Below are 22,705 nucleotides of genomic sequence, written 5' to 3' on the forward strand. Positions count from 1 at the left end.
GCAAATCATTTATAGATTAATAATTTCATAACTTAGTCAGAAAATATCTCCAGTCATTATAAAAGTTTATTTATTTATGATAGAAGTGTCTTTGAAAGTTAGTCAGAAGGTAGTCAAAACCAAGCCTTTACTATGGATTTAAAATCTACCACTATGCATGGACTTTAAATTTTTACTGAGTTACTTCGCTGTTTTTCTAATATAACTGTTAAAATTTTATCTCATGAAAATCCTCTACAATGTGGTTATATTACTCTGCGGGGAGTGTGGCAACTCACGCAGCAGCTCTGACATTAAAACTGTTGCTGGTTATTTTATCTATTTTGTAACGCTTACCCCAAACAGTCCTGATAGCTACTTGCCTGGAGCTAGGTTAGGGCAGCGAAGCCTTCTGAGCTGGCTCACTGAAGATGCTGCCAGCCCAATTTCGACCTTTCTTTTCCAGCAATAAGTGGGCTTCCTCTGCATCATTTCCACGCTTGTAAATATTTCAGTCAGTAGGATCCCACAGGAGCAGAACAAAACCTGACTTTTGCTCCTTCTTCTCTCATCTTTTTCTCCCCGGAGTAGGGGTGTTGGAGGGAGGTACTTGGGAAGGGTTAGGCTTTGATGCTGAGAAATGTTGGTGAGGCTTTAAAAACTTGGTACTTTTCAGTAAACAATCAGATATTCCTTTCAGAAAATTTTCTCTCAACATGGTTCATGATAATGTCAATGCTAATGATATAAATAAAAACTATTTATTGGTTGGTGCTATAGGTCAGTGATTTCTAGACCTTCAAATTTTATGAAATTAAAAATTAATCAACAATGAAAAAACTGGGAAATTAACAAACAGTTGCCAACTTTTCATTTTCCTATGAAAGGTAATTTCAATAAAAAATTACTATCCTTTATCAGCTCTGTATCATGAAAAGACAATTTGATATCTAAGTAGTAGGAAGAATCCCTGAATAATATGTAGTTTCTTATCAAATTTAATTAATTTGGCTCAATAAAATGCTCACTACTTTTTGTTTTTGTTTTCCCCAGTCTAATAATATCATCACTGGCTGGCACCAACTGATATATATCCAAGATAGAAGCATATGCCCAATGAGGAGAGAGATGCTATGCTGTCTTTTCAGTTAGTGGTGAGTTTTTCACTTATTTTTTTTTTTTTTTTGTATTCAACATTGTATCAGTGCTTTGGGGCCTAGAAAGAATTTGATTAGATGGTTCACCAACAACTTGCTTCTCAAAACAAAGACCATTAGAATTTCAGTGACCCTCCACATCCACTTGTTTAAGGCATTCATTTGTAGGTAAGACAATCGAGGACCAGCAGGGCTCAATTTCTAAATCCCATACAACTTTCCTCAATGACAGGTGTCAATCTCCATCTGTCTATAGCAATATGGTCACCTTCCAAATTTATAATCAACATTTGAGTGTCTAATAGGCATCAGATGTTTATATGTTATTTCAGTTATGCTTATGGTTTGGTTAACCTCTTATAGAAGTTAGGAGTCCTGTTATACAGATAAGGGGAAAAAAATCAACATGTAACTAACCCAAGATCTTGCTGCTGGGAAGCGGTATAATCGCCATCTGGTGAGATCTTCTCCAAGTTAAATGTTTTTTATGCTTTATCATACAATTAGCAGGTATTTACTGAGTGGATCTATGGGCCCAGGACTCTGATTAGTACTACAGCATTTGCCAGCTAGGTTGAGAATATTAGAGCTGTCAAGAGAAGAACAAGGGGTCCCTTGAACTTCAGCTGCTCTCTTCTATTTATTAGGAGAAGAGGGAATGAAACAAAGTCTATTTTAGTAAGAGTAATCCAGTGTGGTACATGTCTAGGAATATAGGGCTTGTCAGATGTATGCCTCCTCCAGACCCCAGCACACTGTCTGTACCTCTTGATTCCAGGCCATAATGATGGCTCCCTTCCCCAAATTTTGCATCATTTCTTGTTTCTGGTTAATTCTTTTGGTACTGCCTCATGATATCTACTGTATTGTTGAATGAAATTATGGTTTATTTTATGTCATTATTTGCATTTTCATATGCTTAGATGAAGGGCCATACTCTCCTCATTCTAGCACCCGCCCTGTGCTTAAATCTCACTTCTCCTTGAGGACAAAGATCAAGAGTCATATTTTATATAGCACAGTCCTATAAAGTAGAAGCCCAGAAATTATTTATTAATGGCTCTTATTTTGGTTGAAATTGTCAGGAATAGGTAAATTTTATAATAGACAATGTTTGCTTCTAGTTGTATTAGCTTTTCTTTCCATACTTTTCCTTCTCTTTTTTGCTACTCTCTTCTACACCTACATCCCCCAGTCCAACAGAAACTAACCCATTAATACTTCCTACTAGGTAAACTTGTGTAACCCTTTCCAGAAAATTAGTCTTCTTCTGATTAAAACTCGCATTCCTTCTGTGGCCTGATCTCAACTACATATCACCTGTCACAGAAGTTGAGTTGAGAAGCTAATTAGCACTAAAGTATGAAGACTAAAAAAAAGCAATTCATTAGTCTGTTAATAGAAGCATTAGGTTATAACTGGGGATATTTGGAGACAAAATTTGACCCTATTCACTCAATGTTTAATTAACATTTGAGTACACCTTATGGTTCTCAACTTCTTCATCATTAAGTAAAGCTTTTATAATTCATGACACTCCCTGGGTCCTGTGTTTTGAAATCTTTTGTTTGGCAAACAAAATTTATTTTAAGCAATATTTGGTTTCTTATTCTATTACACATACACACCTGTTAATCAAAGCTTCTGGTCATCATGAAGCACCAGGATATAACCTTACAGAACTGGTATAATTCTAGACAATAGCCAAGAAATTCATCTTTTTAAACAGTCTGTACAGCCTTATCTTTGTAGATGGATAATTTGCTTCAACATTTTTAGAATATTGACAGCAAAATACATGAATTCTCCAAATATTATCATCACATCCCTGGTGGTCTAGTAAGCCCAGGTTTAAAATCACCAGTGGAACAGTCACTGTACATTGAACTTCGCACTAGGTGCTCAAAATATGAAACTAAAAAAGCCAAGGGCCCTTCCATAATATTCTCAGGGTCTACCTTCTGATACGGATAACTTTGACTTTTGCATGCACAACATCTGCCTGGATTTCTCACCTTCTCCATTTTTTGCTCTATTTATTTCTTAACCAGCTTGGTTCTCCTTAGGACAGAGCACTTAATACTTTTGACTTTTGTTGTCTTAAGCATTGTGCATAATTCAGGTACATTTTGCTTAGGAGTGAGTCTAGAAACTGCTCCCAGGGTGAAACTAAACAAGAAAGCAGCAGAATGTGAAGTTGAATGTGAGGTTAAGATCACTGACCTGAAGTGGACACTTCTCTGGATTTGAATCCCAGCTCTTCCACTTCTGAGCTGAAGGACATAGGGCAAGTTGCTACACTCTTTATGACTCCCTTTTCTTATCTGAAAAACAGAAATAATAAGAGTACTTATCTCCTAGAGTTTTATGAGGATTAAATGATATAATGTATGTAAAGTATTTAACATAATATTGGCACATAGTAAGTACTTAATAAATTATTATTATTATTATTATTATTATTATTATTATTATTATTATTAAAAGAGGAAAGAAGAGAAATAAAAATATTAGGATACTGAGACTTTAAAAAAAAAAGGGATGCATTCTAATGTATCTTTAGCCAGGGAAGTATTAGTTTTGAGATCATTGTTTTGAGAGTTAAACAAAGGACAGGTGAAGGTAGATGGAAAAGAAGAGGAAAAACAAAGAGAGCAAGGAAGGTGAAGCAACAGGCAGAAAAGTTTAAATCATGGACCATAGGACTTGATGTCTCTCTTTTCTGGGTAATTTTGGGTGCCTATGCCTATAATTTTAACGATTATAATATGCTTTAAATGGAATAAAAATGACATAGCTTGTTTTAGAGAAAAGAAAATGTTCAGAAATTATAGAATACTATGTAGACTTTCTTTATACATAGTTTAAATGAAAATAATATTAATAATGAAGCTAAGTCAGGCCAAGACTTCCAGTTTCCGACTTTTGTCAGTCAACTCCAGTAATGGATTAGCAAGTGTGAACGAAAAATACTGCAAATGATATCAGTAAACAAAGAATGCTGAAGCCATCAAGTCATCAGCCGCTGCCTCCACCCCCCAGTGAAGACAAGCCTGCAGCCCGGCCTCTGCAGCCACTCACAATGGTGCATTCTGAGGGGACTCAGAATAAGAAAGGACAAGATAGTGGCCCTAGATAGCTAGATGCTTGTAAAAGGAATGAATTCAGTGAGCCCAAATGTTTGCTTCCTCCCATACAAAGAAAAGCACTAAATTCTTTAACTTGAGATGCCTGGTTTTCTTTAGATAACAAGTAATTTTTTATCTTTCCAACTACTTGGTCTTTGTTGTAAAGCTCCTATATATCCTAGCTCCTCCCGTACCTCTTCGGAGCAGTACCTCAGAGCACATCTGAGAGGCTGTCATCCTGACTCAAGTCCTCATGCCAAATAAAACATAACTCTCAACTTTTAGGCTGCGTGTTTATTTCAGTCGACACAAGGAATCAAAACTCATTCTGTAACCTTGGAATGTGAAAGCTGTATTAGTCGCCTGCTTCTGCTGTAACAAATTACCACAAACCTAATAACATGAATTTATTATCCTATGGTTTTAGAGGTCAGAAGTCTGAAATGGGTCTCACTGTGATAAAATCAAAGTATGATCAGGGCCAAGAGGAAAGTTCACTTTCTTGCCTTTTCCAGCTTCTAGAGACTGTATGCATTTCTTGGATCATGGTCCCCTTCCATCTTCAAAGCTAGTATTGGCCAGTCAACTCTCACAATGCATCCCTCTAATACTAATTCTTCTGCCTCTCTCTTCAGTATTTCTGTATTTCCTTGTGATTACACTGGGCTCACCTGATTAATACAGGATAATTTCTCCCTGGATCAAGGTCATCTGATAAGCAACCATAATTCCATCTGCAAAATTAATTCCCCTTTGCCATGTAGTTTAACATATTCAGGGGTTCCAGGGATTTAGATGTGGTAATTTTTAAAGTGACTTATTCTGCCTACCACAAAAGTTTACTGACTGCCTTCTGCTTTTCATGCATACATAATTAAATAGAATAGATCCAAAATTTACATTTTCATATATAAGGGTAATTAATACCATTAACAGAGGTTACTTCTGAAGTCCAGTTAGAAACCAGTTCTCCACCCTTACTAACAACTTGAGAAAACTGATGAACCATTCTGTGCAACCCTCTCACTTTAAATGAATCATAATGTCTGTTTCAGAGGTGCCAAGACGGCAGAGTAGAAAGACAAACTCACAGTTTACTTGCTCCCACAAATACACCAAGAATTATATCTCCAAACCCACTGAATCACACAGAACACCTACTGAACTCTAGCAGAATGTCTCTTGCTTAAAAAATACAGGACTCTCACAAAATCCGGTAAGAGAAAAAGGGAAAAAAATCAGTACAGGACTGGTCCTGAAGGGAGGAAGCTGCATAGGAAGAAAGGCACCCTCATGCTCGGATGCCCCTTCTCCAGCTAGGAGGTCAGCAGGGACAGAAGCAGAGCTTCCGAGGCTCAGAAGAGAAAGTGGCAGTCACTTGGCAGACAGAACTGGAGAGACTGGCATGGAGGGTCCCTGTGATCCCCAGCCCTAGACATGAGCCAGCAGGGGACTGGCTGCTTGAGATCTGTGAGGAGCCCGGGCAGTGGGCTGGGGCCCAATGCATAGAGGCACCCTCAGGGGACTGGAGGGTGGTGTGACCTCTGGCTCGGGGTGTGTGCAGAACAGAACAGCCTGGGACCCCCATAAAAAAGCACCACTGCTGGTGTGCATGGCGGGGAGGGCCGCAACACAGCTGCACCATAGCCACTTTCTCCACTTGGCTCCATTTTTGGTGTGTTGTCACGAGAAGAGAAGTGGGGCTTGGTCATAGCCATCACTGTGGCGTGGAGGCAGGGCTGAAAGCTGAATCCATACGCACTGGCCCTGCAACTTCACAGGCAGGGCTGAGATCTGTTTAAAGCCTCAGGCAGAGAGGGTGGATTTGCTCTCTCTGGACCCTTTGTGGACCTGCACCTCTGGGACAAACAGGCAGTGAGTGGAGTTCTGGCACATGGCAGGGGTGAGTACAGGTTTTTACAACAGGCCAGTGTACCATATTGTAGCTACGTGGAGGTGGGGCTGGGGTCTGTGCTGACTCCATGGTGCACCACAGATTCAGGGTGTGTGACTGCATGTTTGCTCTCGGGGGTCCTAGCACCTGACATTGGTGGATCTGCACTGGTAGTTCCTGGGGCCCAGAACCTGGGAGACATCAGAGCAGGTGGCCAACATTCCCACAGCTAAGGTGGGGACAAAGGCAACGTCAACAAAGAGTACTTTGTAAGCCCTCATAACTAGTGACAGACAACACCACAGAGGGCACTTCCCAGTGGACATCTCCTGCCCACTCTTCTTCCCAGCTGAAGCACTCCAACCCAGTATACCACACACCACAGCTCAGAAACAAGTCTAGAAGCCTCTATTCAAGCAACAGGGGAGCAGACCCAGCCCCTGTCAAGGCTGTGGCAACCACAGAACAAAAAAGGAGGCCTGACTCAACAACAACAATCAAGGCAGGCTCTGATCACCACAACACCAACCATACCCCCAGTCAAAGGGATAGCAGCCAACACACATAGAAGGAAGACAACCATCCATGCTAACAACAGCCCTCGCAGCAAAACTATTAGATGCACACAGTCTACACAGGAATGCTCCCATTTAAATAAAAACAAACAAAAAATAAAACAGCCCTTCAAGACCACAGTAGATAACTGATACTCCTAAATCCATAGAGCCAGAGAAATATAAGTAAAATGAAGAAGCAGAGGAACCACTCCCAACTAAAAGAATAAGAGAAGTCGCCTGAAAGAACAAACAATGAGATAGACCTCAACAGTCTACTAGATCATGAGTTCTAAAAGAGGGTGATAAAAACACTGAAGAAAGTAAGAGACTATGAATACAGAGAATACTGTGAAAAGGAAATAGAAACTATAAAGATAAAGAGTTAGTTACAAGGGAACTCCCATAAGGCTTTCGGCTGATTTCTCTACACAAACACTGCTGGCCAGAAGGGAGTGGCAAGATATATTCAAAGTCCTGAATGACAAAAAGCTGCAACCTAGGATACTCTATCCAGCAAGGCTATCCTTTACAATAGAAGGAGAGAGAAAGAATTTTACAGACAAGCAAAAACATATATGCACCCAATACAGGAGCACCTAAATATATAAAACAAATACTAACAGACATAAAGGGAGAAATTGATGGGAATACAATAATAGTAGGAGACTTTAACACCTCACTAACATCATTAGACAGGTCTTCCAGACAGAAAATCAAAAAAGCAACAGAGATATTAAATGACACAATAAAACACTTGAATCTGGTTGATATATTTAGGACATTACATCCCCCCAAAAGAGAATATACATTCTTTTCAAGTGCTCATGGAACATTCTCTAGGACAGGCCACATATTCAGGCATAAGAAACCTTAACAAATTTAAGCGGATAAAAATTATTTCAAGCATCTTCTCTGACCACAATGGAATGAAACTAAAAATCAACCACTGAAAAACAAAAGAGGAAAAAAGACAGCATGGAGACTAAATAGCATGCTACTAAAAAATCAATGGGTCAATGATGAAATCAAAGAAGAAATGAAAAAATACCTTGAGACAAACGACAATGAAAACATAACCACACAAAATCTATGGGATACAGCAAAACCAGTGCTAAGAGGGAAGTTCATAGTGATACAGTCCTTCCTCAAAGAACAAGAACAATCTCAAATAAACAACCTAACCTACCACCTAAAAGAATTAGAAAAAGAAGAACAAATAAAACCTAAAGTCAGCAGAAGAAAAGAAATAATAAAGGTCAGGGAGGAAATAAATAAAATAGAGATTAAAAAAAATAGAAAAAAAACCCAATCAAACCAAGAGCTCTTGTTTTGAAAGAGTAAACATAATTGACAACCCTCTGGCCAGGCTCACCAAGAAGAAAAGAGAGAGGACACAAACAAAATAAGAAATGAAAATGGAGAAATTATAATCAACACCATAGAAATACGAAAAAATCATAAGAGAATACTATGAACAACTATAAGGCAATAAATTGGACAACTTAGAAGAAATGGTCAAGTTTCTAGAAACATATAGTCCAACAAAACTGAATCAAGAAGAAATAGATCATATGGAAAGACCAATCACTAGAAGTGAAATAGAATCAGCAATAAAAAACCTCCCTGCAAACAAAAGTCCAGGACCAGATGGCTTCACTGGGGAATTCTAACAAACATATAAAGAAGAACTCATACCAATCCTTCTCAAACTCTTCCAAAAGATTGAAGAGGAGGGAGTACTCCCAAACTCATTCTATGAAGCCATCATCATCCTGATATCAAGGAGAGACAAAGACATTACCAAAAAAGAAAACTATAGGCCAATATCACTGATGAACATAGATGCAAAAATCCTCAACAAAATATTAGCAAACAGAATCCAACAACGTGTAAAGAAGATTATACACCATGATCAAGTTGGGTTCATCCCAGGGACACAAGGGTGGTTCAACCTACACAAATCAATCAACATGATACACCACATCAGCAAAAGAAAAGACAAAAATCAATGATCATTTCAATAGATGCAGAAAAGGCATTTGATAAAATTCAACACCCATTTATGATAAAAACTCTTACCAAAGTGGGTATAGAGGGAACATATCTCAACACAATAAAAGCTATTTATTACAACCTACAGCCAGCACAATACTCAAAGGCGAAAAGTTGAAAGCCTTCCTGCTAAAATTCAGAACAAGACAAGGATGCCCACTCTCACCATTTCTATTGATTATATTATTGGAAGTCCTAACTACAGCAATTAGACAAGAAAAAGAAATAAAAGGAATCCGAATTGGGAAGGGGTAAAATTGTCATTATATGTAGATGACGTGATACTATATATAGAAAACCCTAAAAGCTTCACATCAAAACTACTAGAGCTGATAAAAGAATTCGGTAAGGTAACAGGATACAAGAATAACACACAGAAATCAGTGGCATTTCTTTACACTAACAATGAAATATAAGAAAAGAAAAGTAAAGAAACAATCCCTTTTAAAATTGCATCCAAAACAATAAAATACTTGGGAATAAACCTGACTAAGGAAGTGAAAGACTTATATGCAGAGAACTACAAAATGTTGACTAAGGAAATTAAAGAGAACTTAAAGAAATGGAAAGATATCCCATGTTCTTGGATTGGAAGAATTAATATTGTTAAAATGGCCATACTACCCAAAGCAACCTACAGATTTAATGTGATCCCTATCAAATTACTTAGGACATTTTTCACAGAACTAGAATAATACTAAAATTTATATGGAATCATAAAAGACCCGGAATTGCCAAAGCAATGCTAAAGAAAAAGAATGAAGCTGGAGGAATAACCCTCCCAGACTTCAGACAATATTACAGAGCTACAGTATTCAAAACAGCATGGTCTTCATACAAAAACAGACATGGATCAATGGAACACGATAGAGAGACCAGAAATAAATCCATAAACTTTTGGTCAATTAATCTTTGACAAAGGAGGCAAAAATATAAAATGGAGTAAAGACAGTCTCTTCAGCAAATGGTGCTGGAAAAACTGAACAGTAGCATGTAAATCAATGAAGTTAGAATACTCCTTCAAACCATAAACAAAAATAAACTCAAAATGAATTAAAGACTTAAACATAAGACAAGACACTATAAACCTCTTAGGAGAAAACACAGGCAAAACATTATCTGACATATATCTTAGCAATGTTCTCCTAGGGCAATCTACCAGAGCAATAGAAATAAAAGCAAAAATAAACAAATGGGACCTAATTAAAATTATAAGCTTTTGCACATCAAAGGAAACCATAAGCAAAACAAAAAGACAACCTATGGAATGAGACAAAATATCTGTAAAAGATGAGACTGACAAGGGCTTAAATTCCAGAATATATAAACAGCTCATACAACTTAACAACAACAACAACAACAACAACAAAACAATTCAATCCAAAGATAGACCGAAGACCTAAACAAGCAATTCTCCAATGAAACACACAAATGGCCAACAGGCACATGAAAAAATGCTCAATATTGCTAATTATCAGAGAAATGCAAATCAAAACTACAATGAGGTATCACCTCACACCAGTCAGAATGGCTATCATTCAAAAGTCCACAAAAATAAATGCTGGAAAGGGTGTGGAGGAAAGGGAACCCTCCTAGACTGTTGGTTGGAATGTAGTTTGGTGCAGTCATTATGGAAAACAGTTTGGAGATTCCTCAAAAGACAAAAAATGGAATTACCATATGATCCAACAATCCCTCTCCTGGGCATATATCCAGAGTGAAACTTAATTTTAAAAGATACATGCACTCCAATGTTCATAGCAGCACTATTTACAATAGGCAAGACATGGAAACAACCTAAATGTCCATCAACAAATGATTGGATAAAGAAGTTGTTGTATATTTATACAATGGAATACTACTCGGCCATAAAAAAGAAAAAATAATGCCATTCACAGTAACGTGGATAGAACTGAAGATTGTCATTCTAAGTGAAGTAAGCCAGAAGAAGAAAGAAAAATACCATATAATATCACTTATATGTGTAATCTAAAAACAAGACAAATGAACTTATTTACAAAACAGAAAGAGATTCACAGACAAAGAAAACAAACATGGTTACCAGTGGGGAAGGGATAAATTGGGAGTTTGAGATTTGCAGATACTACCTACTATATATAAAATAGGTAAACAACAAGTTTATACTGTATAGGACAGAGAACTACATTATATATCTTATAACTTATAGTGAAAAAGAATAGGAAAATGAATGTATGTATGTTCATGTATGACTGAATCATTATGCTATATACCAGAAATTGACACAACATTGTAAACTGACTATACTTCAATATACAAAAAATCTCTCTCTCATATTATGAGAATTAAATGAGTTAATAATGTAAAGAATTTAGGATAACACAAAATAAGCAAGCCATAAATTCAATTGTTATTATTATCAGCCAGTTATGCCCTATAGAATCTATTGTGTATGTGGTTTTATACATTCATCCATCATTATAAACTCACTGATGAATTTAGTCCATCCATGGATCCACCAGCATTTATTAAACAGCTACTACAAAATGAATAGCATACTACACATAATAGGAATAACAAAAATGTTACAATTATATAGCACTTCACATTTTCACCTTTTTATTGTATCTGACCCTACTTAGAAGGGTTTCTGTCCTTAGGAAGTTATAGTCTCCTTGAGAAAACAAGAGATTACATACAAATTCAGCCAAACACCATAACCATAGTATTGAAGTTTTGCAGCATTGGGAATGGGCACTCACTCAGTACTGAGATTCATTCAGAGTAAGCCTATGGAGTAGGGAGCACCACACCAGGGAATGACAGTGTCCACCGTCTCAGTCTAGATTGGGCTTTCCTCTCATACAGCGCTGTGAAGACTAGACTCAGCAGGTTAACGAGGCTCTAGCAGTTCAAGAGAAAGAACAATGAAAAACTAGGCCAAAAGGAAAACAATCTATGCTGTGGTGGCTGCAATACCTCCATGAGTTCTTCCAGTAAACAGTTAAATCTACTCTACAAATCTCCAGGTTTATGCTTCTTTCAAGTATGAAGAAGTGGGAAACCCAAGACAAAAATCATTTGCACAAAATTTTTCAGGTTGTTACCTGAGAAATTTTGATGAGGCAAGCACTTGTGTCTCTTTCCCCAGAGTCAGTATTTTGGTATATCCGCTTGCTGTCTCATATGTTGATCATTGAGTCAATAGTTACTTCACATTTTAGAGCATAGAGGAGGGGGAGTTTAAGTAGCATTCCCCAAGATTAAAAAGAAGAAGAAGAAGACCAGTAGAAAATAGGTGGAATGGGAAACCCTCAAAAGAAACAGTAAATGAGGGCACAAGACAAGAATTTCAGCTTGAGAGTTCCATTCCTTCCACTAATCCCTTGAGTCTGGCTGCCTATTGGGAGTTTTGCTCCAGGTGAATTTCTAGGAAGAGAAAGCCACCATTTGCTCGCTTTACCCTGGGGCCACCCAGCTGCCAAGTGTCAGCTGAACAGAGGTGCATCAGAGGCCTGCAGTAAAAAGGCAGCAGAATGGCCAGTTGCCATGAATTTCTGCAGCAAGTCTGGCATCTTGGCATCTTGCTGCTCTCCCCCTCCCCCAGGTTAATTGCTGAGAACCAAAGACTTGAAAGCTGCTTATCCTACCAACTTCAGCTGCTGCCCTCCTTTTCCTATGACACTTTAATACCTACCTCCTTATACTCTGAAGTCTCTCATACACCTGGCTCTACTTGTGAGACCACCTAAGCTCTAATGATAATGTCTCCTTCCCCCCTTACTCACCCCCATGGGTAAAGGCAGAATTGCCACATCCCCCTTGGACCTGATTGCTAGGCAACACTCAGCCATGTGAATTTGTCACGTCTGTTTGGCGCAAATTTCAATTTCACCTCCAACTGTAACAACACTGCTTGATATATTTTAGATGCCACTGTGGTTGGATGGCATCCCAGGAAAGATGTGAAGTGCTACTGCCAGGAATGAATGATTGGCATTGGGTAAAGCAATTCTCTGAACTCAGGCTTGGCATACCATTAATTGTTAAGTCTGTTCAGCTACCACCAACCTCTTGTCAGAATCATGTCTATTGTAAGCTTTTGCGACAAGAGTCCAAATGGTAGAGCTCTCTCCCTCTGTGAGCTCTGAAGAATTATGTCGATAATGAAGCACTGGATTTCTCGGCTCACAACATATTACTTTCTCCTACTTTCATCTATTGGCTGCACTTTCATGTGCAAAGAAAAAGAGTTCCACGTTTGAATATTACTGAGCTAAGAGCTACTGTGTGCCAATTCAGGTTCTTCCCCTGAATAAGAGCTTTACCTTCCCTCCGGTTTCTTCATCACAATCTGCTTTCATTCATGTTAACAATTAAATGGTGCTACAAGGAAACAAGTTATTGATGGAAGAAGATAAAATTAATGCTAAACATACTCCAGTGACAATAAATGTATGATATTTGATATGTAAAATTTACATACTGACATTAAATCAGAAAACATGCAACAAGCAATTATAATTTTTGAATAAACACATACCTTCGCTGGCAAGATACAATGCTATGTAACTCCCCAAACCTCCGTCTAATGTGGTCTGCCCAATGTTTCTATGTATATGTTGAATATCATTTGTCTTCAATGACACATTCAATTGTCAAGACACCTACACTGAATATCCTTAAATACTACACAATTGCTCAATCGACTTTACGATGCTACAGTGTGGAATGCTTTCATTTCTGTGCTCCGTGCTAAATAATGGTAAAAATAGTAAATCTCTTTTGATTCCCCTTCAGCTCCTCCAGCCACGACCTTTTCATTCAATTGATTATTTTTTTCCTCAAATCAAAACATCCTAGAAAGCTTGGAAATATTTCCCTGGAATGAGTCTAATTAAATAGAAGGAGTCAGTCAGCTATGAGTAAGAACAGTGTTTCAGACTTTAGGTGCATTCCCTGATTCATTGGAAACAAAAGGAGTTTCTGTAACAGTGTGAATGAACCGTGAAGTGTGCATGTTCTTTTAAGAAAGGCCAAGGGTGCAGTTCTATTTTCTTAGCTCTGCTTTCATATTTATGTGTCTCATTTCCAGCTCATTGCTGATGCCTCAGTTGCGCTATCCATCACCACTTTTATCCTCCTTGTTCCTCAAAAAGAACATAAAATCCTTTTTTATGTGGTGGTAATATTATTGCAAATAAAAGCAAATACCAAAATCTTTATTAGTCTGCCAAAATAATAAACTATTTAATAAAAGCATGCTGTAAAAATAAGGTCATTTGCATCACTCAAGTTACTTGCAGGAAATACAGAGAATTATTGGTCAAAAAAGTACAAACTGACAGCAATTATTTCTGTTGTTCATCCGATGCACTGTGCAGTAGGGTTAACATTTGTTGATATTTTGCATGTTTTCTGGGTTTAAATGCCTTTAATATTGCTCAAAATTGGTTGCAGACTGGAAAATGAAAAAATCCAATTCTCACGAAATTCTGATTTCCTCTTTGTAGAGATGATATTTGGTAAGGGAAAAGGACTGAGTCGACTGGTTTCTTTTTGATACCTTTTTCACAAATGTAAAAGTTGATCTACTGATAACCTTGATATTCTAAAATTTGTTGCCTAAATATTTATCATTTTCATATCCAATATTAATTTTATTTGCTTTGGATTTATGTCCATGCTTCAGCTGTATAATTTTTACCTTTCTGTATTCACCTTTTGTCAGTTCTACATGTGCACCAATATAAGATATTTTATTTGGGAAGATTAGTTTAACAATGAAAGTTAACAATAAACATACTATTTCTAAATTAATGTCTAATGTTTTGATCTTTCAGCCTACTGTCTGTATTATATAAATCCACCAGTTCTTTCTCCCTTGAAATTTTCAACCTCAGCTGGCATATTTGCAAATATATTATTGATATGTTTGTAACATAGCAAAAGCCATAGTGTGGTGAGGATTAAAATATAATTTGTATAGTTCTTACATTGCCAAGAACAACTTGTGTACCAGTTCTTCTACATAAAAAACAAACATGACAATTAAACAAATTTTATAAATCTTTTCAAAACTACACATTAATTATTTACATTACTTGTTCCATGATGACATTTAAAACAAAGAAAAACTCTTCGAAGCTTTTCTTTGAATTATTACTATTTTCACTTTATAAAGCCTTTTGTCTATGGTGTTTCCTTTGGGCCACAAATTAACCATTGCCAGTTTTATTGACATCGGGTTAATCTAAGAAAATGAGGCACAATTTCTACACAACGTAATATTTCTGAGGGAAAATTCAGCTATGAAAATTTGGAATTTGAAGTAATACTTTTAGAAGCAAATAAAGACAAGTAAATTCAGATACTGTGCTGTATGGCCTGAATCGTGCCCCACCCCCAAATTCATATGTTTAATCCGTAGCCCTCCAATACCTAAGAATGTGAGTATATAGGAAATAGGGCTTTTAAAGAAGTCATAAAGGTTAAATGGGGTCATATGGGTGAGTCCTAAACCAATCTGACTAGTGTCCTTCTAAGAAGGGAAAATTTGGTTACATGAAAAGACAGTAGGGGTCTTTTCCCTATAAACCCACAGAGGGATAAACATAAGAAGAGGTCAGAAGAAGGCAGCCATCTGCAAAACACCTCAGAAGAAATCAATCCTGCCAGCACCTTTATCTTGAACTTCCAGGCTCCATAACAGTGAGAAAATAAATTTCTATTGTTTAAGCCAACCAGTCTGTAGTATTTTCTTATAGCTACCTTAGCAAACTAATATACTATTCTATATAAATAGAAAATTTCTAATAACAATCTATTTTCAACACCAAATCAAATATAGTATTTACTTTGGCCAACTCTACCACCCAAATGCATAAAAGATACAGAATCCAACTGACTGTTAGCAACTCAATGTGATAGTAGAAAATCCAAATTGATCCCCTAAATTCTGTTGTCACAAAGATGTTTGAAAATCTTCCTTCATATTTGAAATTCTTTGTGTCTCAATAGTTATTAACCTGGAGTCCATTGGCCACAAAATCCTCTTGATATTTCTTATTACCACATTTTGTAGACTTTGCATACATTCATTGCAATGGGAAGAAATGTGTCATCCCCAAAAGTTAAGAACCACTTAAATCTTGGGGCACTATTTCTATTTGACCAATCAGTAGGCAACAGAGATGTTCCCTGACAGAAAAAAAAATCTAATGCTGTATATTTTAATTAATAGGTTCAGATGGGCAATCATTTATCATCAAATGAATGATCTGGCTGGTTCGCAATGACTCAGTGAAGAAGATCATGTGAAAATTTGTCAGAGGACCAGATAAACCATTTTTATTCTGATGGCCAAAAGTTTTCTAAGACAGTTTACTGGTTTGTAGCTTCCAGGCTTATAAGACTCACATAAATTCCTAAGAATTTGGAAAATGGTAGATTTTAAGAAAAGCATCAGCAATTTTGGTGAATTCTGTTTTATGCAGAGTCTGAGATTAAATTTCTGATCTGGGCCAAGTGCTGTATCTTAGTCAATGACACTGTGAGATAGTTCCTAGAAGGTCACAGTTCTTGATACAATTTACAAGAGATTCAGAAGCTCTCCTAAATAGAGCTAAGATCTCCCAATTAATACTCGTTGGATTTGTCAATTATGGGTTTATCTAAATTTTGCTTGCTACTATCCTTCTGGATTCATCAAATTCAGTACTAGGAATTATGCCCCAGGGGAGAACAATCATGTGTGGGAGAATCAAAAGAGCTGAAAAACATAAAATCTCCAGGATGCTGCTTTATGACTGGCTATCTTCCATGGAACATACACTGACTCAGTATAACACAGAAGGAAGGGCATCTTTCACTCTCTGCTTGATCACTCACCTCAAGAATCCATTGTTGCCATTTTTTCTTGAGGACTTAGTGCACATCTGCTACACTGAGGGCACCAGGGCAGGCTGCAGCCTGCCTCAGAGGTAGCGCAGGAAGCGAGGTGGCCCCAGGGCCTCTGCAACCAGTAGATACCAACATTGTATGTTTATGTCAGGCTAGAGGCATCATCTAATTTGCTGCTTCATTCTCAGGCAATGAGTGGAGACTTAAATTCTCAGTAACATTTGATGAGGGGACCCTCTGGGAAAAGGACTGAAATTCCTACTTCTAAAGGCAGTGTGGACTTGGAGCATTGTAATCTGGCTATAAATAAAATGAGACCATATTTATCATAGATAGCCAGTTTTTAAAAATTCTTATTTTACACAGGAGGAAACTGTAGTCCAAAGATGATAAAGGTCTCAAAGCTTATAGTGGACCCAGGATTCAAACCTGAATTTCCCTGGCTACAAAGCTGGTACTCTTCCATAACACCAAGAATTTCCCTGCCTGATCCAACCACTTCTTGCTCTGTTAAATGTGGCAAGTCTCTATGTCTGTATTCAAGATAGCTACCTAAACAGTAATATCGTCTTGCCTTAGATTAGCAAATTAAAGAGTGCTTGTTTCAAATGGTGAATTAAGTATAGAAAGAAAGCTAAAACGGCCTCTCACTAAATGCCCATAGCTCTGTCTGAATGGTTAAAATAAAACAGTTTCAGACACTGGGATGGGGAAGGGGAAGGTGAAGAAACCGTATCAGTTCTTAAAATTTAATCAAACAGATCCCTATTTTGACTGTGTAAACCAGATTATCATACTTTCCCATAACCATTTCACTCCATAGCATGTGGTTAGTAAATATAATTAATTAAAGAAAAGGTGGTGTGACATTGCATTAGTTTCATGTTGCTGATGTAACAAATTACCCCAAACTTAGCAACTTGAAACACTAGAAATTCATTATTTTACAGTTCTAGAGTACAGATGTCTAAAATCAGTTTCACTAGGCTAAAATCAAAATGTGATGAGAGCCTTGCTCCCTCCAGAGATTCTAGGGGGGAATTTGTTTCTTTGTCTTTTCCAGCTTCAAGAGCTGCATTCCTTGCATTCCTTGGCTTGTGGCTCCTTCCTCTATCTTCAAAGCCAGCAATCATTTTGCTTTAGTCATCACATGGCTTTCTTCTGTACACAGATCTTCCTCTGCCTCTCTCTAGAGCATAAGGACACATTTAAAACCCACCCAGGTAATTCAGGAAAATCTCATCATCTCAGGATCCTTAATGCAATCACATCTGCAAAGATGCTTTTGCTATATAAAGAGCATTCACAGTTTCCAGAGGTTAGGATTTACCTGGGTATCTTTGGGGCATATTATTCTGTCTATTATAGGCGTTCACACAGAACCTATCTTTTTAAGGCATACTGGAGAATTGAAGCACTTATTCAGATATTTTAACAAAAGTCTGTATTTTTAAGGCTATGATAATAATATTTATTGAGTGCTTACTTTATGTCAGGCACAGGTCTAAATATCTTAAACATACTGTATAGATTAGTAGCAACAAAACAAATTTTGAGATGGGTTCTTTGTTATTTATATTTTAAGGATAGGGAAGCTGAGCTACACAAAATGAGATTATCAAACTTACCCAAGGTCACAACTACTTCTTTAAATTATCCATATTAATTATCTGCATATATAAGCAAATTCCTTAAAATATCATTTCATATTGCCCATGTAACTATTCTAGAACATTATGCAGTTTATAGATTTGCAGCCACAATGTGTTCTTTGTATCAAGCTTATTTTTAGACAAACTAACTTCCTTGCTTTGGTATTCTTACTTAGAGTGATTTATAAATAATAAATCCACTAGTCTCTCATTTTGCTTTCAGTAATGATAATCTTAATTTTATTTCATGAGCACCTTTCTTTCCTCCAAAGGTCACAAAGTTCAGGATAGAGCTACATAGTAAAAGAAAGCAATTTCTCTCACCAAAGAGGCATGAGTTAGATAGCAGGCCATGGCATATGCTCAATTTCTGTTGTTACCCAACTCATTCATTGCTTGTTTTCATTTGAAAGTCTTCTCTGAATGTGTTCCTTATAACTTTTGAAACTTCTTTTCATACCCTTGTTTTCAATGGCCCCTTATTGGCTTACAGATGGAAATCTGTTTCCCTTATCCTTATAGGTCACCCATGTTCTTGTTTTTCTTTGTAGCAGAGGAGGGGAGAGTGAACAAAAACAGCTCTGTTGTTTAAGATCTTTTACACACATTCCTCAACCTTTGGAGCTTTCGCTAAACCTCAGTTATGTAATGGTGTGTGGAGGGGAAAAGAAGATCCTTTTTTCTTTAATTTCTTTCTGGAGTTTTGAAAAGCATATATTAAATAATGGAAAAGTTGTAGAACTTGAAGACTCAATATAAAGTTAAATTTGGTCTCAAATTTATCAGCAAGGATTATGGGTTTTATTTGTTTAGATAGGTTTTGAGTTACCCCAAGCATGCTTGATTCGTTGTATTATTGGATTATTTCCTTGTAACATTATCAGACTATTTTATTGTCCTAGCCCATTCAACTTAACTAAATAAAGTGACACTGCTGGTGAGAGTATCATACACCATACCATGTAGGAAGATGAATGGTTTTCAGTAGACTCTGGTCCTTCAGCACTTCTTAACCCATGATACTATTAGTGGCTTATTACATTTCTCTCTATTGAAAACAAAGAAGTAAATATACTGTGATAATACTATGTGTAAAGAAATAGTGTCTTAATGAAATGGTGGACTAAATGGCTATGGTGATTTGTCAAGTCATATTCAAATGAAACCTATAGGAAAAGCTTGATTTAACTTTTAAAACGATGAACAATACTGAGAACAGATGACACTGAGAGAAAGAACTGTAGGGCTGACAGAGTCATAAAGTTTAGAAGTTAATTAACACAGTGGTAGAAATATATGAGATAATTAGAGAATTAGAGTCAGATGTACTTGTAGCTTTATTTCAGCCTGCAGGACAGCACTTATTTTAATAGATTTGAAGAACCACAGACATATATACACACATAAGAGAGGGGGGAATTTAAAAGCATTGCTCTTATGACTCTAGGGTTATCTGTAAAAAGCTTTTTAATTAAAAAGTTATTGAAGAAGAAACATCAGAAATAGAACAGGGAACAGGTTCCTCAGTGACTTTAGCAGTTTTCAGTAGCATCAACTGTTGCAGTGAAAACAAAGATTTCTAATCTTAGAACTTGGCAGGTGAGTGAGTAACAGATTTCCCAATATAATGTTTTGATTATTCAGAAATAAATGGATTTGTCATTTTTTTTTCTTTTGCCTGCTTCACATTCAGTCACATATTCTATTACCCACTTGGAAGATTAATTACAAATATTTTTAGTTTAAAGAATTCTTGGTTCTCTATTAACTGAACAATTTCCTAGACCTTGTAACTCTTTGGGGATCGTAAGGTAGTTCAAGTCTGCAAAAGTGAGAATATCTTTGAATATGCTGATATTAAGATATATGTAGGTCTGTGCATGTGTGTGTTTGAAATGGAGGAGAGGATGTAATTAAGAAGTTCAGGTTTTTAGTGTTGGAGTTTCTTTTTGAACATTGCTGGTTTCTGTCACTTTATTAATTTCTCTCAGTTTTTTTATTTTACTGATTGCAAATGTTGGGAAGAAGGTGCAGAGTTGTTTGAGATATTTTTACATCCTGCAGTACACCATCTTAGGTTTCTTTAAGTGCAATGAATGTTGTATTAATGAGGACTGTTGTCAACACAATGCCAATAAAACTGCCAATTAAAACAAGAAAAGTTACTCCTAGAGATTTTTTAAAACATAAATTAGCCAGGTAGTAGGGTTATATAAAAATACATTAAAAATAAATTTCCCACTGATAAAATGCTTTTGAGTCAACTGGACTCTACCTATACATTTTGCTCTTCCTCATAGTCTTTACCCCAGTCTTACAAATATTCCCTTACTTTCCCACTGCAAGTAACCATGTGTAACAGAAGAGTAATAAAGACAAGGAATTTACTGTTCAAATATATGTTTCCTGAGGTGAGGGCAAGTAGGGAAAAATAATGATCAAGTCAAATTTTGAAAGCAATTTCCAAGGCTGCTATAACACACTTTACAGAAATAAAACAGATAGTCTTTAGAATCTGCCTTCTATTAACAGGGAAATTCTAACCCAGAAGATGAAGGGTATTTCTTACTATGGTGACAAAAGGATCCAAACCAAATTTCAGAGAATATGGTACTTTACTCTGACAAAGGAAATTGTGAAAATGCCAAATTTCCACAATACTACATTTTGCAGAATGAAGTAACCTAACAGTAAGTACTTTTAGCTGTCTTTTTTCCAATGAGTCAGGGTTCTCTACTAATTGTACATTAATATTTAGATTATAGTATGGTTTGTTGTGAAGTACTTTAAGCCTAAAACTCTTAAATGGTTCCAGACATCAGCTTAATTGCCCTTGATTATCAACATAAATTTAAAACTCTTTGATAAAAGCTTTTTCATGAAACATATAGCTGAAATAATCTTAAATTGTTTAGGAATGGTATAAAAATAACTATACCCTTTGGTTACGGTTATTTAATATTTAGTTATTTAATATTAAGCCAATTCAGTATGCATTTTGCCTCTATAAACTTGGTACTCCTCTGGGAAAAAAACTCCTCTTACACCACTGTAGACTTGTTGGCTTGTTTAAGTTTCTTTTTTTCCTTCTCTATCAAAAGATTCAAAAATTACTTCTTTAAAATTGCCATTTTTCATTAGAGATCATCTAATTCTTTTCTTTTTTATAGTTTCAGACGAAATGTAAGGAGCCTAATGTCTCTGTGTCAGTGAAGAATTTTCATATATTAAAATATTTTAACTTCCCTTTCTTTCACATTGCTCAAACTAGGTTTATCCATCTACCCATCTTCTCATTCATTTAATCATCCAACACATTAAATGCCTACCATGTTAGGTACTAGGACTAAAGAAATAATAATACATAATTTCTTCCTTAAGATATGTATACTATTTAAAGTGGTATTAGGGAAACAAAAGAATTTAATGAAAGGAACATTTATAGATATGGGTGCAGAACTGAAGAATCAGCAAGGGATGTTGAGGTATTCAAGGACTGGCAACTGTGGGAAGCCTAAATCATTCCTAAGCCTGAAGGGGGAAGAGGAGAAAATGGTTTTACCAGTACTTAGTGAGGTCTGGAACTAGGCAAGCAAAATTATGAGGCAGAAGATTACAGCTACTGCCAGAAACACAGAATAAAGGCAGAAATAAAGCAGGGGAAAAAAATTCTACTTTTCTTTTTTATTTTTCTGCCTGGCCCTCCCATTGGTAAAACCCAACAGAAAGCCAGAGGGCAAGAGCCTGAGTGATGCATTCCAACTGGGATCCATATCAGGGCAGAGTAGGGCAGAGAATGAACTGAGGGTATGAGAAGCAGCCTCCAAGGTGGCTCCCAATGACCACTGCCTCCTGGTATTCATTCCCTTGTGTTTTCTCCCCCTGAAGGTAGGCTGGACAAAGTCACATACTTCTGATGAAAAGAATATGACAAAAGTGTTGGAATGTCACTTCCATGATGTGATTCCATCCTAGCTTCCATCTTAGGCTTCTATTTTGGGCACTTTCTCTGGCTCTCTCACTTCCACATTCTGTGGGAAGTCAGGTGCCATTTTATGACCTGCTCTACGGAGAGTCTCACAAGGCAAGGAAAAGTCTCCAGCCTAGCAAGGAACTAAGGCCCTCAGTTCAATAGCTCTGAGGAACTGAATCCTGCCAATGGCCTCATGAGAGAGCTTGGAAGTAGTAGATCCTTCACAAGACAATTCTTTGGATGAGGCTTTAGCCCTCTGAGAGAAACTGAAAAGAGGATCCAGCTAAGCCACGTCTGCGTTTCAGACCCACAGAAATTAGGAAATAATAAAAGGTTATTGTTTTAAGATGCTAGATTTGGGGAGTAATTTCTTATGCAACAATACGTAACCAGTTCATGGCAAGAGGAAGGACAAAGAATAACCAGCCCAAT

The 22,705-nt window shown here is 36.8% G+C and overlaps 1 long non-coding RNA gene across 3 annotated transcripts in view; it reads right to left on the bottom strand.

The window, feature by feature from the left end:
* Positions 1–22,705, bottom strand: part of LOC140696838 (uncharacterized) — a 486,199-nt gene that overhangs the window by 449,822 nt on the left and 13,672 nt on the right. For 2 of the 3 annotated variants that reach the window (XR_012073389.1, XR_012073386.1), the window contains exon 3: positions 3,360–3,460. This is a non-coding gene — a long non-coding RNA (uncharacterized lncRNA). Of the gene's footprint in view, positions 1–3,359; positions 3,461–16,636; positions 16,761–22,705 lie in introns of all 3 variants that reach the window. The other variant, XR_012073387.1, reaches the window with a different exon arrangement.

The sequence above is a fragment of the Vicugna pacos genome, chromosome 6 (genome assembly GCF_048564905.1).
Source record: "Vicugna pacos chromosome 6, VicPac4, whole genome shotgun sequence".
NCBI classification, from domain to species: domain Eukaryota; kingdom Metazoa; phylum Chordata; class Mammalia; order Artiodactyla; family Camelidae; genus Vicugna; species Vicugna pacos.